At 46.2% G+C, this 12,554-nt stretch overlaps 1 long non-coding RNA gene across 8 annotated transcripts in view; it reads left to right on the forward strand.

Annotated features, from left to right (window-relative positions):
- The first annotated feature begins 7,556 nt into the window (after positions 1 to 7,556).
- LOC130868239 (uncharacterized) overlaps positions 7,557 to 12,554 on the forward strand; it is a 39,645-nt gene continuing 34,647 nt past the window's right edge. For 7 of the 8 annotated variants that reach the window (XR_009056505.1, XR_009056508.1, XR_009056501.1 and 4 more), the window contains exons 1-4: positions 7,557 to 7,850; positions 7,967 to 8,097; positions 9,133 to 9,189; positions 12,471 to 12,527. This is a non-coding gene — a long non-coding RNA (uncharacterized LOC130868239). The remainder of the gene's footprint in view (positions 7,851 to 7,966; positions 8,098 to 9,132; positions 9,190 to 12,470; positions 12,528 to 12,554) is intronic. The other variant, XR_009056503.1, reaches the window with a different exon arrangement.

A 12,554-nucleotide genomic window follows, 5' to 3' on the forward strand; every position in this document is an offset into this window, starting at 1 on the left:
TACTCAGAGCTGCTGGACGGTAAGGTTCTTTTGTGTTCGGCGCTTTCTTTCTCTTGTGGACTCTGGAATGTCCTGCCAGTCTCCTCTGCTAATCCCTAAATCCCCAGCTCAAATGCCATCTTTTCAGTGAAGCCTTCCCTACCTCTCAAAGGAGTAGACTTAATGTACTACTACTGATAATGGCCCGCAACCCTGCTTCCGTTGATGTTATACAACTTAACTTGTTCGACCCGAAATTGTTATGCCTTTCATGGCTGGCTCTTACCAAACCAACTTACTAGGTGGCACATGGGGGCTCCTTTCTCCTAGCACTTCACTTTTCCTGGGTTCTAGCCAAGTGATTCCAAACTTGTTTTAATATCCAGCTTCTTAAATGCTCCCTTAAAACTGTATATACAAAAAATGAAAATAAAAAAGCCAGGCGGTGTTGGCACATGCCTTTAACCCCAGAACTCGGGAGGCAGAGACCGGGAGGCAGAGGCAGGCAGATCTGTTGGGAGTTCGAGGCCAGCCTGGTCTACTAGAGGTAGTTCCAGGACAGGCTCCAAGGCTACAGAGAAACCCTGTCTCAAAAAAAAAAAAAAAAAAACCAACCAAACAAACAAACAAACAAAAAAAAAACACCACCAAAATGTATATACACATCCTGGAAAAAAATCTAATTAATCCTGATTACGGAATTCCTAAAAATAAAATTGATGGAAACTCAAGTCCTTAAATAAAATGATAAGGTATTTGTATATTATCTGTAGAATAAAATGGCCAGCCAAAGAAACCTACTCCGGCCCTGATTTCAGGGCTAGTGAAAGAAACACATCCTAGCTGAGACCCTTGCCAGTGAAAGAAATGCTTTAGCCCTGAACTCAGAAGCAAAGAAATACACCCTGACTCTGAAACCAGAGCCAAGGAAACACACTTTGGCCCTAGAATCAGAGCCAGTGAAAGAAATATGCCCTGGCCCCAAAACTAAAGCTAAAAAGCTAAAAAAGGCCAGTGAAAGAAACACAATTTGGTCGTGAACCCAGAGCCAAATATGCCCCTGATCAACTATGCAGAAAACCAACCAATCCAGAAGCAGAAAACCAGCCAATCCCTGAGCAGAAAAACCAATCCCTGAGTCGAAAACCAGCCAATCCCTGATCAGAAAAACAATCCCCCCCCCGAACTGAAAACCAGCCAATCCCTGAGCAGAAAACCAATCCCTGAACCGAAAACCAGCCAATCCCTGAGCAGAAAAACCAATCCAAGTCGAAAACCAGCCAATCCCTGAGCAGAAAAACAATCCGAGTCGAAAACCAGACAATCCCTGAGCAGAAAAACAATCTCTGAACCGAAAACCAGACAATTCCTGAGCAGAAAACCAGCCAATCCCTAAGCAGAAAAACAATCCCTGAACCGAAAACTAGCCAATCCCTGAACAGAAAAACCAATCCCTGAGTCGAAAACCAGCCAATCCCTAAGCAGAAAAACAATCCGAGTCGAAAACCAGACAATCCCTGATAAGAAAAACAATCCGCGAGCCGAAAACCAGACAATCCTTAAACAGAAAAACAATCCCTGAGTCGAAAACCAGACAATTCCTAAGCAGGAAAACAATCCCTGAGTTGAAAATCAGACAATCCCTGAGCAGAAAAACAATCCCTGAGCCGAAAACCAGCCAATCCCTGAGCAGAAAAACCAATCCCTGAGTCGAAAACCAGACAATCCCTGAGCAGAAAAACAATCTCTGAACCGAAAACCAGACAATTCCTGAGCACAATCCCTGAGCAGAAAAACAATCTCTGAACCGAAAACCAGACAATCCCTGAACCGAAAACTAGCTAATCCCTGAACAGAAAAACCAGTCCCTGAGTCGAAAACCAGCCAATCCCTAAGCAGAAAAACAATCCCTGAGCCGAAAACCAGACAATCACTGAGCCGAAAAACCAGCCAATCCCTAAACAGAAAAACAATCCCTGAGCCAAAAACCAGACAATCCTTGAATAGAAATACCAATCCTGAGCCTCAGATCTAGCCAATCTGAGCTCAACAGACTGAAATCTAATTCCCACCCTGAAAATCTTCTCCAGGGAAAAACTCCTCCACTAAGAAACCCTATATAAATCCTGCGTCTGGCTGGGCAGTGGTGGCGCACACCTTTAATCTCAGCACTCAGGAGGCAGAGGCAGGCGGATCTCTGTGAGTTTGAGGCCAGCCTGGTCTACAAGAGCTAGTTCCAGGACAGGCTCCAAAGCCACAGAGAAACCCTGTCTTGAAATACCAAAGGAAAAAAAAATCCTGTGTCTGTTAAGTTTGGTGTTGCTCTTTTTCCACCCTCGCAGAGGCAGCCACTCTCCTGCATTCCTTCTTCTTGAATGAGGTTTGGGTGAAGACTTCAGAGCAGAGGCAGAGCGGGGAAGGGCTTGTAACACCCAGCAGAATGGAGTTGTTACATGCTGGGGCACCAGCCGAACTGTTACATCTATGGTTCAGGAAGCCCTCTCCTATCAGAGCAGAGTTGTTACATTGGACAAAACCTTTCCCCAGAGCCAGGCTGTAAGCGTCCGTGACCTGTGTTATTTCCTGGTCCCCATGCCAGAATATACTTCCATCCAAGCTGAGTCAGGGACTCAGCATTCCCTGGTCCCTGACTACCGGTATTCTTTTGTGTCTGAGCTGTAGCACTTATTCCTTGGCTCCCGACTGCCAGGATCCCTTTCCATCTGAGCTGCAATGCTTACATAATCTACACACATTTCCCAAAAGACGTTAAATCATCTCTAGAGTGTATAAATGATATGAAGTTATGGTAATTTGTTCAAAGGATAACCAAAATCTGCAAGTTTTAAACACGTGTACATCACTATATGGTGGGAAGTGAACAGAGGACCTTTGAGCATGCCTCACAACTGTTCAACCACAGAACTGCACCCTTTACCCTTTCACCTCACCAATATTCCCCCCCAAAGTGATTACTTCAATCCAAGAATGTGAATTTCAGAGATATAGCTAGCCAGCCCTATGTTCTGGAGGGAGGTATTGACATGCCAGCTGAATGTGGCTGCTTTATTTAGATTGTAAGAAAATGTATTGCATTGAGAATGTAGCTTTCAAAATTATCGTTCCTTAAGATCTAATTGAGTTGGCCAATTTAAAAACTGTACAAATGATGGTGTTCTGCATACAGTCCCCAGTGCAGCAATCCACAGAGGTCTGTCTGGGACTAGTGAGGAAGTTGTGCAGCATTTTGAAAATAAGTGTTGGGCAAGTGGAAACCCCTTAGGCAGCATCCTGAGGCCTAGGAGCATGCTGTATCCAAAAACTAGTATGTTTACATTTCCCAGGAATGTTTTATTTCAGCAAATATCATGAGCCATATTACAGTCCAAAGAATCTTGTACTCAGTTTGTAAGTTTACTTTCATGGTGAATTTATATAAGAAGCTGAGTGTACAGCTAGGCAGTTTTTGTTCTCAGTCCCTCCTGGGGACTGTAGATTTTTGCCTACACAAAAGGAGAAACTATTAATAACTCAGGGTGTAAGCCAGGAATATGACTCGTGCCAGCAATCTCTGCACTCAGGAGGCTGAGGCAGGAGGATTGGCAAAAGTTGAAGTCCAGCTTGGACTGCCCTGTAGGGCCCTGCACATAAAATAAAATAGCATGGTGTAATCATTCCATATCTTCACTATTCAAGGTGTCACAACGACGCGTCAACCTCTCATGTATGGTTATTTGAGCCTCCATGTTTTGAGTTTTGTCAGAATTTGCATGTCAGATTTCCTTGTACTTCTTGCCATACGACAATTTGTTGGAACATTAGATGGAAAAGTGGATGTGATAGAAAATCACACATCTAGCCGGGCGGTGGTGGCGCACGCCTTTAATCCCAGCACTTGGGAGGCAGAGGCAGGCGGATCTCTGTGAGTTCTAGACCAGCCTGGTCTACAAGAGCTAGTTCCAGGACAGGCTCCAAAGCCACAGAGAAACCCTGTCTCGAAAAACAAAACAAAACAAAAAAAAAAAAAAAGAAGAAGAAGAAGAAAATCACACATCTAAATGTAGGAGCCAGACAAATTTTTGTAATGACCATGATAGAAGTTATGGCTAAGAATGCTGCTCAAAGCAAGGGAATAGGGTCCAGGCCCAGACTGAAGTCTGCAGAAAGAGCGATAATTGTCCAAACTATCCATGGTAAGGTATAATCTCCAGGGGTCAAAGCATTACCGATTATTTATTTTATTTATTTCTTTTCTCAAACATATTATTTTATTTTTTGCTTTATAAATAATACCATTCAAAATTTCCACCTCCTCCCCTCCTCCCATTTCCCTCCTGCTCCCCCACTCACCCTCCCACTGCAGTCCTAAGAGAGGACAGGGTACCCTGCCCTGTGGGAAGTTCAAGGCCCTCCCCCCTCCATCCAGGCCTAGGAAGGTGTGCATCCAAACAGACTAGGATCCCAAAAAGCCAGTACATGATGTAGGATCAAATCTCAGTGCCTTTATCATTGGTTTCTCTGTCAGCCTCCATTGTCAGCCACATTCAGAGAGTCCGGTTTGTATTTATTCTTCTCCTCTCTTCTCTCTCTCTCTCTCTCTCTCTCTCTCTCTCTCTCTCTCTCTCTCTCTCTCTCTTCTGTTTTTAACAAAGACAAATTCTCCCTCAAGAAGCATTCTCATATCCTGAAATAACTATTCTGAACCAAGGTCTTTTCAGTTTCATGACCTAGGACAAGAAATTCTTTAGTCTTGAGTGCTATTTTGGATTTCTGAAGTTAATGTAAACAACTCCACAAAGCTGGTAACTTAAGACAATGAAAATTTCAATTTCTTTTCAGGCAGTTCTGGAGGCTGAAAGTCTGAAGTCTGGGAAGGCCACACTCACTCCAGAGCTGCAAGGAGGAGAAAAAGTTCCTTCTCTTTCAGCTTCTGGTGGCTGCACATACCTTCCGGTACTTGTGACTTCATCTTTACATTGCATCGTAGTCCTGACAACATTTACCTTTGTGCATATTTGCCAGATTTTGCCTTATGTCTGTAACCACACTGTCACAAGGCTTCAGTCATAACGATCTATTTCAGTATATAGTCCTCAATTCAAAATCCTTAACTGAATCTACTATTTTTCTCATCTACAGTAACATTCACAGGCCCCACATATGAAGATGTAGATATATCTTTTGAATGAGCTGCTGTTCAACCTACCACAGAGCATGGTTTAAATCACTGGTTCTAGCCGGGCGGTGGTGCACACCTTTAATCCCAGCCCTCGGGAGGCAGAGGCAGGCGGGTCTAAGTGATCTACAGAGAAATCCTGTCTCGAAAAAACAAAGTCAATCAACCAATTACTGTTTATTCTTTGAACCATAACACGTAGAGCTTGCCTACTTATGAGTCCTCTTATAAGCTATAAGATTGTGAGGGCTGCAGAGACAAGGAATGAGTCCACAATTTGGATGAAGGGTTTGGGGTTTCAGGTGTTTTGTTGTTACCGTAGACTGAACCCAGTGTCTTGTACACACTAAGCAAGTGTTCTGTCACTGAGCTACATCCCTAGACCAGGCTTTAGTCACTGAGTCAGAGTTCCTCCTTCATTTTCATATTGGGGTTTACAGATAAATAAATGACAACAAAGCAGTTGATAAAATCAGTTTATGATCATTTCTATCATAACAAGAACAGCTAACACAAAATAATTGTAATCTAATTAAAACATTTAATAAACACCTCTGCCTAATAATTGTAAGCATTTTTCATGTCCTGCAGTGGCAAGGACTTACAATGAAATTACACACATATCATCCTTTCCAATTTGACAGAATATGGTGTGTCGGTCTCAGCAAAACAGGAGATGTTAGGAACAAAGTGTACCTCATTTTAAAGTTAGGCCACATGTTCAAGTCTGATTTGAGAGGCTTTTACACTTGTACTTTATCACACTCCTGACTCCTGTGGATGTATATAGCTTTTCTGCCAACACCAACACAGGGAGAGCACACAGGCCTGCTTTACACAGTCTCTGAAAAATATGGGCTAGATAGGAGTCACCCGTATGATTTTCTGAAAATAGAAGCTGAGCAGGACCAGGGGCAAGTGATTTATGGAGGGCATGCTGACAAGTGCAGGACAATGAGAAAAACAGGGTAGGACATGGGGAGGGGAGGGAAAGAGATAAAGGCAAACAAACTGCTTTTGCCATTATTTGAAGAGAGGCTCTGGAATAGGTTATACAGCATGAATTGGTTATTCTTTTTTTTTTGGTTTTTCGAGACAGGGTTTCTCTGTGGTTTTGGAGCCTGTCCTGGAACTAGCTCTTTTTTTTTTTTTTTAAATATTTATTTATTTATTATGTGTACAGCATTCCTTCCATGTGTGCCCGCAAGCCAGAAGGGGGTGCCAGGTCTCATTATAGATGGCTGTGAGCCACCATGTGGTTGCTGGGAATTGAACTCAGGACTTCTGGAAGAGCAGTCAGTGCTCTTAACCACTGAGCCATCTCTCCAGCCCCTGGAACTAGCTCTTGTAGACCAGGCTGGTCTTGAACTCACAGAGATCTGCCTGCCTCTGCCTCCCAAGTGCTGGGATTAAAGGTGTGCGCCACCACAGCCCTGCTAAATTGGTTATTCTTAAGGCAAAAAAAAAAAAATCATGTGTTTGGTTGGAAGTGTCACCCCAGCCTCTGGCATCCACGTGTCCTGGGAGTCTGAAATGCGTTCCAGGACCCCTCCTCTGGTAGTTGCCTCAGTCCAGACTCCACCTACGAGAAAGCAACCAAAAGGTGACCCCTCCCCAGAGAGACTCAAGACCACGCCCACAGGGTATTTAAACTACGTCACCCCCCCCCCCCCCCCCCCCCCGCTCAAACAAACACGTGGTCTTTTCCAGTCTTCCTTTCCCCTCTCCGTGGTTTTTCCGGTCTTTCTGCCAGGAGTGCTGGCTTCCATTAAACCTGGGCTTTTTCTTCCGTGATATCTGTTAGGGGAAAAAAAAAAAAAAACCCTTGGCTTTTTCTAATTCGGTTTGATTTGGTCTGATTTGGATTATTGCATCGGCTGAGAGGCTTAACGGGGCGTAAAAACTTTTCATCTCCAGTAGCTTAAATGGGTCACGATGAACTATCACATAAAATGAATTTCAACTTCACAGTGATTGGTAACCTTGTGAATCAACCTCCAACAAATGAGAAAGAGGAGAAACAGTTGAAAGATCTCTGCACGCAGATACTGAACCTTTCAAACCGAATTAAAGGTGAAAAGTCCAGATTTAATGAGTACGAGCTCCCGGATGATTTCTGGGCCACCAGAGAAAAGGGGAAAAGAGACCAATAAACCACATAGCCGGTCTCTAGGGGGACAGTTTAAATGCCCTGTAGGTGTGGTCTTCAGCATCTCTGGGGGAGGAGCTGACAAAGGGCGGGTTTTCTCATGCCTGAAAGGGTTTGAAGAGAGATGGCGGGAGGGAGGGGGGACCAATAGAGTTTCCACCTGAACACCAGTCATTTTACATGCTTCGGTATAAAAGATGCTCGGCTGTAACAGTGAACTAGCCCGCCAACGCCTAGCAACTCTCAGGGCTGGAGGTTGGAGCGGGCGGCGGACGTCGGCAGAACGCTCGGTGGGGTGGGACCGTCTCCTAGGTGACACAGGAAGGATGCCGCGAGCTTCTCAGGGGCTGCGACCTTCGCAAAGGCTTTTGGAACCCGGTCCGGTGTGGCTACTGAGGCTGCCGCTACTCCCTGGAGGCCGCAGGTCTGGGCCGATCGGCCTCAGGGGAGAGGCGGGACAAGGCGGGATGTTGCGGTTCGTCTTTCTGAATCAAGGCTAGAAACGTACAGCCACAGGAGGCTCAAAGAGACGGGAACTGAAATGAGGTGGGAATAAGAGACTGAACGAACTCACGGCGACTGTTGATGACGCCACACCGGGGTGTATAGCTGTTTCCGGTGTGCTGATCTCGGTGTTTGGTTTTTGTTTTTGTTTTATTTAGGTTGTTGGCGGTCCGCGAGCAGCCGTCTGCAAGGATGGACGCTGGAAGATAAAGCGGAGAAAAGATCTCGGAAGAAAGTGTTGCTGGCCGGTACTCATTGGGCCCTTGGTTTCAAATTCATTCGGCCTTAGGTGGGATGGTTGTTTTTTGGTACAAATTATTGGCTGCTGCTGCTGGTACATTCTGTGGCTTCCCCCGAAGGCTGTGTGCCGGGAGGAAATTAGGTTTTATTTTCGCCGCACTTTACATTCTGGAGTTGTCATTTATTTTTGAATTGGAGCAATCACAGCACAAAGAGTTAGGGACCTGGAGACTGCCCTGGGGGAAGGATTGGCAGAGTGCTCTCTTTGATTGGACCGCTTTCACATCTTTCGGGCAGCAAGTAAAGCAAAACTTTATGTTATAATGTCAAACATTTGAACACATCCTGGAACAGAGCTCACATGTAAACATGAAAGTGTTGCTGGAGGGTTTCAGTGCAAGTTACCAAGTAGTGTTCCCGTTGACCTGGCTCAGAATGCACTTTCCTAGTAGCAAGAAAAATAGTATTTATTTTGTTAAAACAAAGGAAAGACCTGTCTTCTCTCTCTCTCTCTCTCTCTCTCTCTCTCTCTCTCTCTCTCTCTCTCTCTCTCTCTCTGCTTTGCCCTTGGCAGTGTTATAGAAAAAAATGTAACAAATATTAGGAAATATGTGACTATAGTTTGAGCTATGGAATCGGGTTAAAAGAACTGGGAACTAGTCCTTCCTCCACATACCAGGACCTTTAGGTTGATCCATTCCTACTGCCAAATGGTATTTCTTTTTCTTTTTTTCTTTTTCTTTTTTCAAATGGTATTTCTTGTGGGATTCCTAATTCCTGGGGACTCATACCACTTGGGAACTCTTGGAAGCCTAAAACACTCCCAAAAGGAGTTTGTTTACATGTCACCTGGAAAAATTTGTGTCTATATGCATGCATACTGATGCCTGTGTGTGCCAGTGCTCCACCTTTGTACCATCTGTTAAATAAGAAATAAGAAAAAGGGCAACTCCACTGGCACAAGAAATTCAATTAGGCCAAATCAAAATGCCTATCGTCTTATTAAGAATGGCCGAGCACATGGTGGGGAGACATGACATCAGGGAGCCCATGCAGACCCGAAAACCACGTGTTTCTCCTCCAGGGAGGGGTCAGGACCTGGCATGCTGGGATTTGGAGTCCAGACCAAAGCAACTCCCAGGTAAGGGAAGCTGGGATGGATGCCAGGGCCTGGGGGCTATGCTCCCAACTCAGCACCATCCACCGTTTTTTTGAGAGAGGTTCATGTTGCACTGTCACTCAAAAAGATCTGCCTGCCTCTGCTTACTGAGTCCTGGGACTAATGTGCACCACCACACTCAGGTTCAGCTGGTTTTTTTGACACAGGGTCCAGGGGTTTGTTTATCTCTGCCTAATAGTGGTAGGGCCACTGAAATGTCCGACGCGAGTGAGAAGAAGACACGAGATGCAAACAAACCCATTTAGGAAGGGGTGCTCACAGGCCTGAGGAAACGTGTGGGGATGGGGGAGAGGGCAAAGATGGCGTGTCCAGCTTTTAAAGACTGCCTAGCACATGTGCACAGGGTGAAGACGTGACTACATCAGACACTGTTGACACAGATGACGGGCGACCCACGCATGCACAAAAGAGCTTTAGTTAAGTCACACATGGAGGTAACCACACATGTGCACACGTGGGTCACGAGGGCCCTTTTGTTTATTAGAAAAATTTGGGGGGGGTTCGGGGATCTTAATGGGTGGGAATGGGGCACCGTAAGGTCTCTCATGACTGCTTCATGCTGACTTTGTGGTTGTCGAGCAGTTGGGATGTTTGACCACATCCTGGGGTGGCTGATCACGGCTGTATCTTCCAGGCTCTGAGGAACTGGGTCGGCTGGTAGTTTGGACCTCGCAAGATGTTGGAAAGACAAAAATTATGTTTGGGAGGGAAAAAATTAGATCCTAGTGATTAATAGAGGAGAGTCCCAAGATGGAAGATAGAGGGGGAGGGGGTTTAGGGGTTCCCCATACCAGGAATGACAAGAAAAGAATTAAATGATACTTATCGGGTGAGTCTGGTCTGTTTAGGTAGGTCAAATTGGCTCCCTGGAGCTTATAAGAATGTTTGAAGAGAAATAAATTTTAGACATATTAACAGCCACCACACACACACTGCATTTTTAGGTGTTTTAGGGAATGAACTCAGGCCCTCATTGTAGAGGAATGAGTCTTCCAGCTCTGAAGCTGCAAAGATATCCTGACTTCTCAGGAAGCCAGGCTACCTGAAGGCTCCAGCTGCCAGGGGAACAGCTCAGCCCTGACAGCTGTCCTGACTAGGGCAGCCAAGGTGCCTGAAGGTGGGGTATGGCGGGGGAGGGTCTCCCCGCAGGATATAGGGATCCTGCTCTTCTCCTGGAGCCGCTACTGCTGAGCTCTGCTCTGTTCCCTTACAGGACCGTCCTAGCAGAGCTATCTGTTTCTTTCCCTGCCCAAGATGTTTCTTCTGTTTACTCCGCTAGGGGAAGCCCCCGCAGAGCTCTGTGAGAAGTTGTTACTTTTCTACCCCGCCTTGCTCAGCCCCCTCCCCCCCAGGAGGCCTCAGCAAGGTTCTGCTGTTGTGCTCCGCCCCCTCGCTCAATCCCCTAAGGAGGTCTCAGCCAGATTTTTCTGTTTTGCTCCACCGCCTTGCTCAAGCCCCACTTAAGGAGCGTCCTAGCAAGCTTCTTCTGCTCTGCTCCGCAGCCTTGCTCAGCCCCCTAAGGAGAGTCCTAGCAAGGATCTTCTGTTCTGCTCAGCTCCCTTGCTCAGCCCCACTAAGGAGCGTCCTAGCAAGCTTCTTCTGCTCTGCTCCGCAGCCTTGCTCAGCCCCCTAAGGAGAGTCTTAGCAAGGATCTTCTGTTCTGCTCAGCTCCCTTGCTCAGCCCCACTAAGGAGCGTCCTAGCAAGCTTCTTCTGCTCTGCTCCGCAGCCTTGCTCAGCCCCCTAAGGAGAGTCTTAGCAAGGATCTTCTGTTCTGCTCAGCTCCCTTGCTCAGCCCCACTAAGGAGCGTCCTAGCAAGCTTCTTCTGCTCTGCTCCGCAGCCTTGCTCAGCCCCCTAAGGAGAGTCTTAGCAAGGATCTTCTGTTCTGCTCAGCTCCCTTGCTCAGCCCCACTAAGGAGCGTCCTAGCAAGCTTCTTCTGCTCTGCTCCGCAGCCTTGCTCAGCCCCCTAAGGAGAGTCTTAGCAAGGATCTTCTGTTCTGCTCAGCTCCCTTGCTCAGCCCCACTAAGGAGCGTCCTAGCAAGCTTCTTCTGCTCTGCTCCGCAGCCTTGCTCAGCCCCCTAAGGAGCGTCCTAGCAAGCTTCTTCTGTTCTGCTCCACCACCCTGCTCAGCCCCCTAAGGAGCAACTCAGCAAGGTTTTTCAGTTCGGTCCCCTGAGGGACATCCCAGCCAGGTTCTTCTTCTCTGCTGGCCCAGGTTCTTCTTCTCTGCTGGCAAATGAAGGTCTTCACCCAAGACTCTTTTGAGAAAGAGATTTACTTGGGAAGGAGTCCAGGAAAGTGACTTCTAACTGAAGCTGCAGAGAAGTTTATATAGGGCTTCTTAGGGGTGGAGTTTTCCCAGGGCGAAGGGGGATTGGTCAGTTTTTCCTGCTCAGGGATTGGTTAGTGTAGTTGGTCAGGAGCAGTGATGGCTGTGATCTCAAGACCAAACTGTGTTTCTTTCACTGGTCTTTTTTAGCCTTTAGGCTCTAATCTTAGGGCCAGAGCATATTTCTTTCACTGACTCTGATTCTAGGGACAATGTGTTTCTTTGGCACTGGTTTCAGACTCAGGATCTGTTTCTTTGGTCCTGGGTTCAGGGATAAAGATGTTGTTTCCCTGGCTCAGGTCTCAGATCCAGGGTGTGTTTCTTTCCCTGGCTCTGGGTTCAGAGTCAGGGTGCTCAGTGATTGGTTGGTCTCTTGCTCCAGTTGGCTCTTTTACCCTAGACTCACGCCTGCATGGCAAGTACTTTACTGAGTGAGCTATCTCCTTAGCATAATAGAAACAGCTTATCATTAGTAGAGCCTAGTCTGGTATGCCTGTAATTTCAGTACTTGGGAAGCAGAGGAAGGAAAAATCACAATTTAAAGGCAACCCTGACCTATATAAGGAGAACTTGTCTGGAAAAACAAAGAAACCAATTGTTTATAATTAGCACCAATACTTGCAAATGGTGTAGGAGGTTCTTCTGTTTGTGTGTTGCTTTCATTGGTTGAATAAAGAGACTGCCTCGGTCTTTGATAGGGCAGCCCTTGAGTGGGCAGAGTAGACAGAACAGAATGCTGGAAAGAAGGGAAGTGTGGCAGACAACATGTAGGTTAGAATCTTGCCAGTAAGTCACAGTCACAGATGTAATAGAAATGGGTTAATCAAGATTGAGAGTTAGCCAATAAGAGGCTAGAAATAATGGGCCAGGCAGTAATTTAATTAATACAATTTCTGTGTGGCTATTTCAGGGGTTAAGCTAGCCGGGCAGCGGGACACAACCCACTGCTCCTTCTACAACATGCAAGGTAAGCTCACCAGAGACACAGACACTT

This window comes from Chionomys nivalis, chromosome X, assembly GCF_950005125.1.
Source record: "Chionomys nivalis chromosome X, mChiNiv1.1, whole genome shotgun sequence".
Lineage (NCBI taxonomy): Eukaryota > Metazoa > Chordata > Mammalia > Rodentia > Cricetidae > Chionomys > Chionomys nivalis.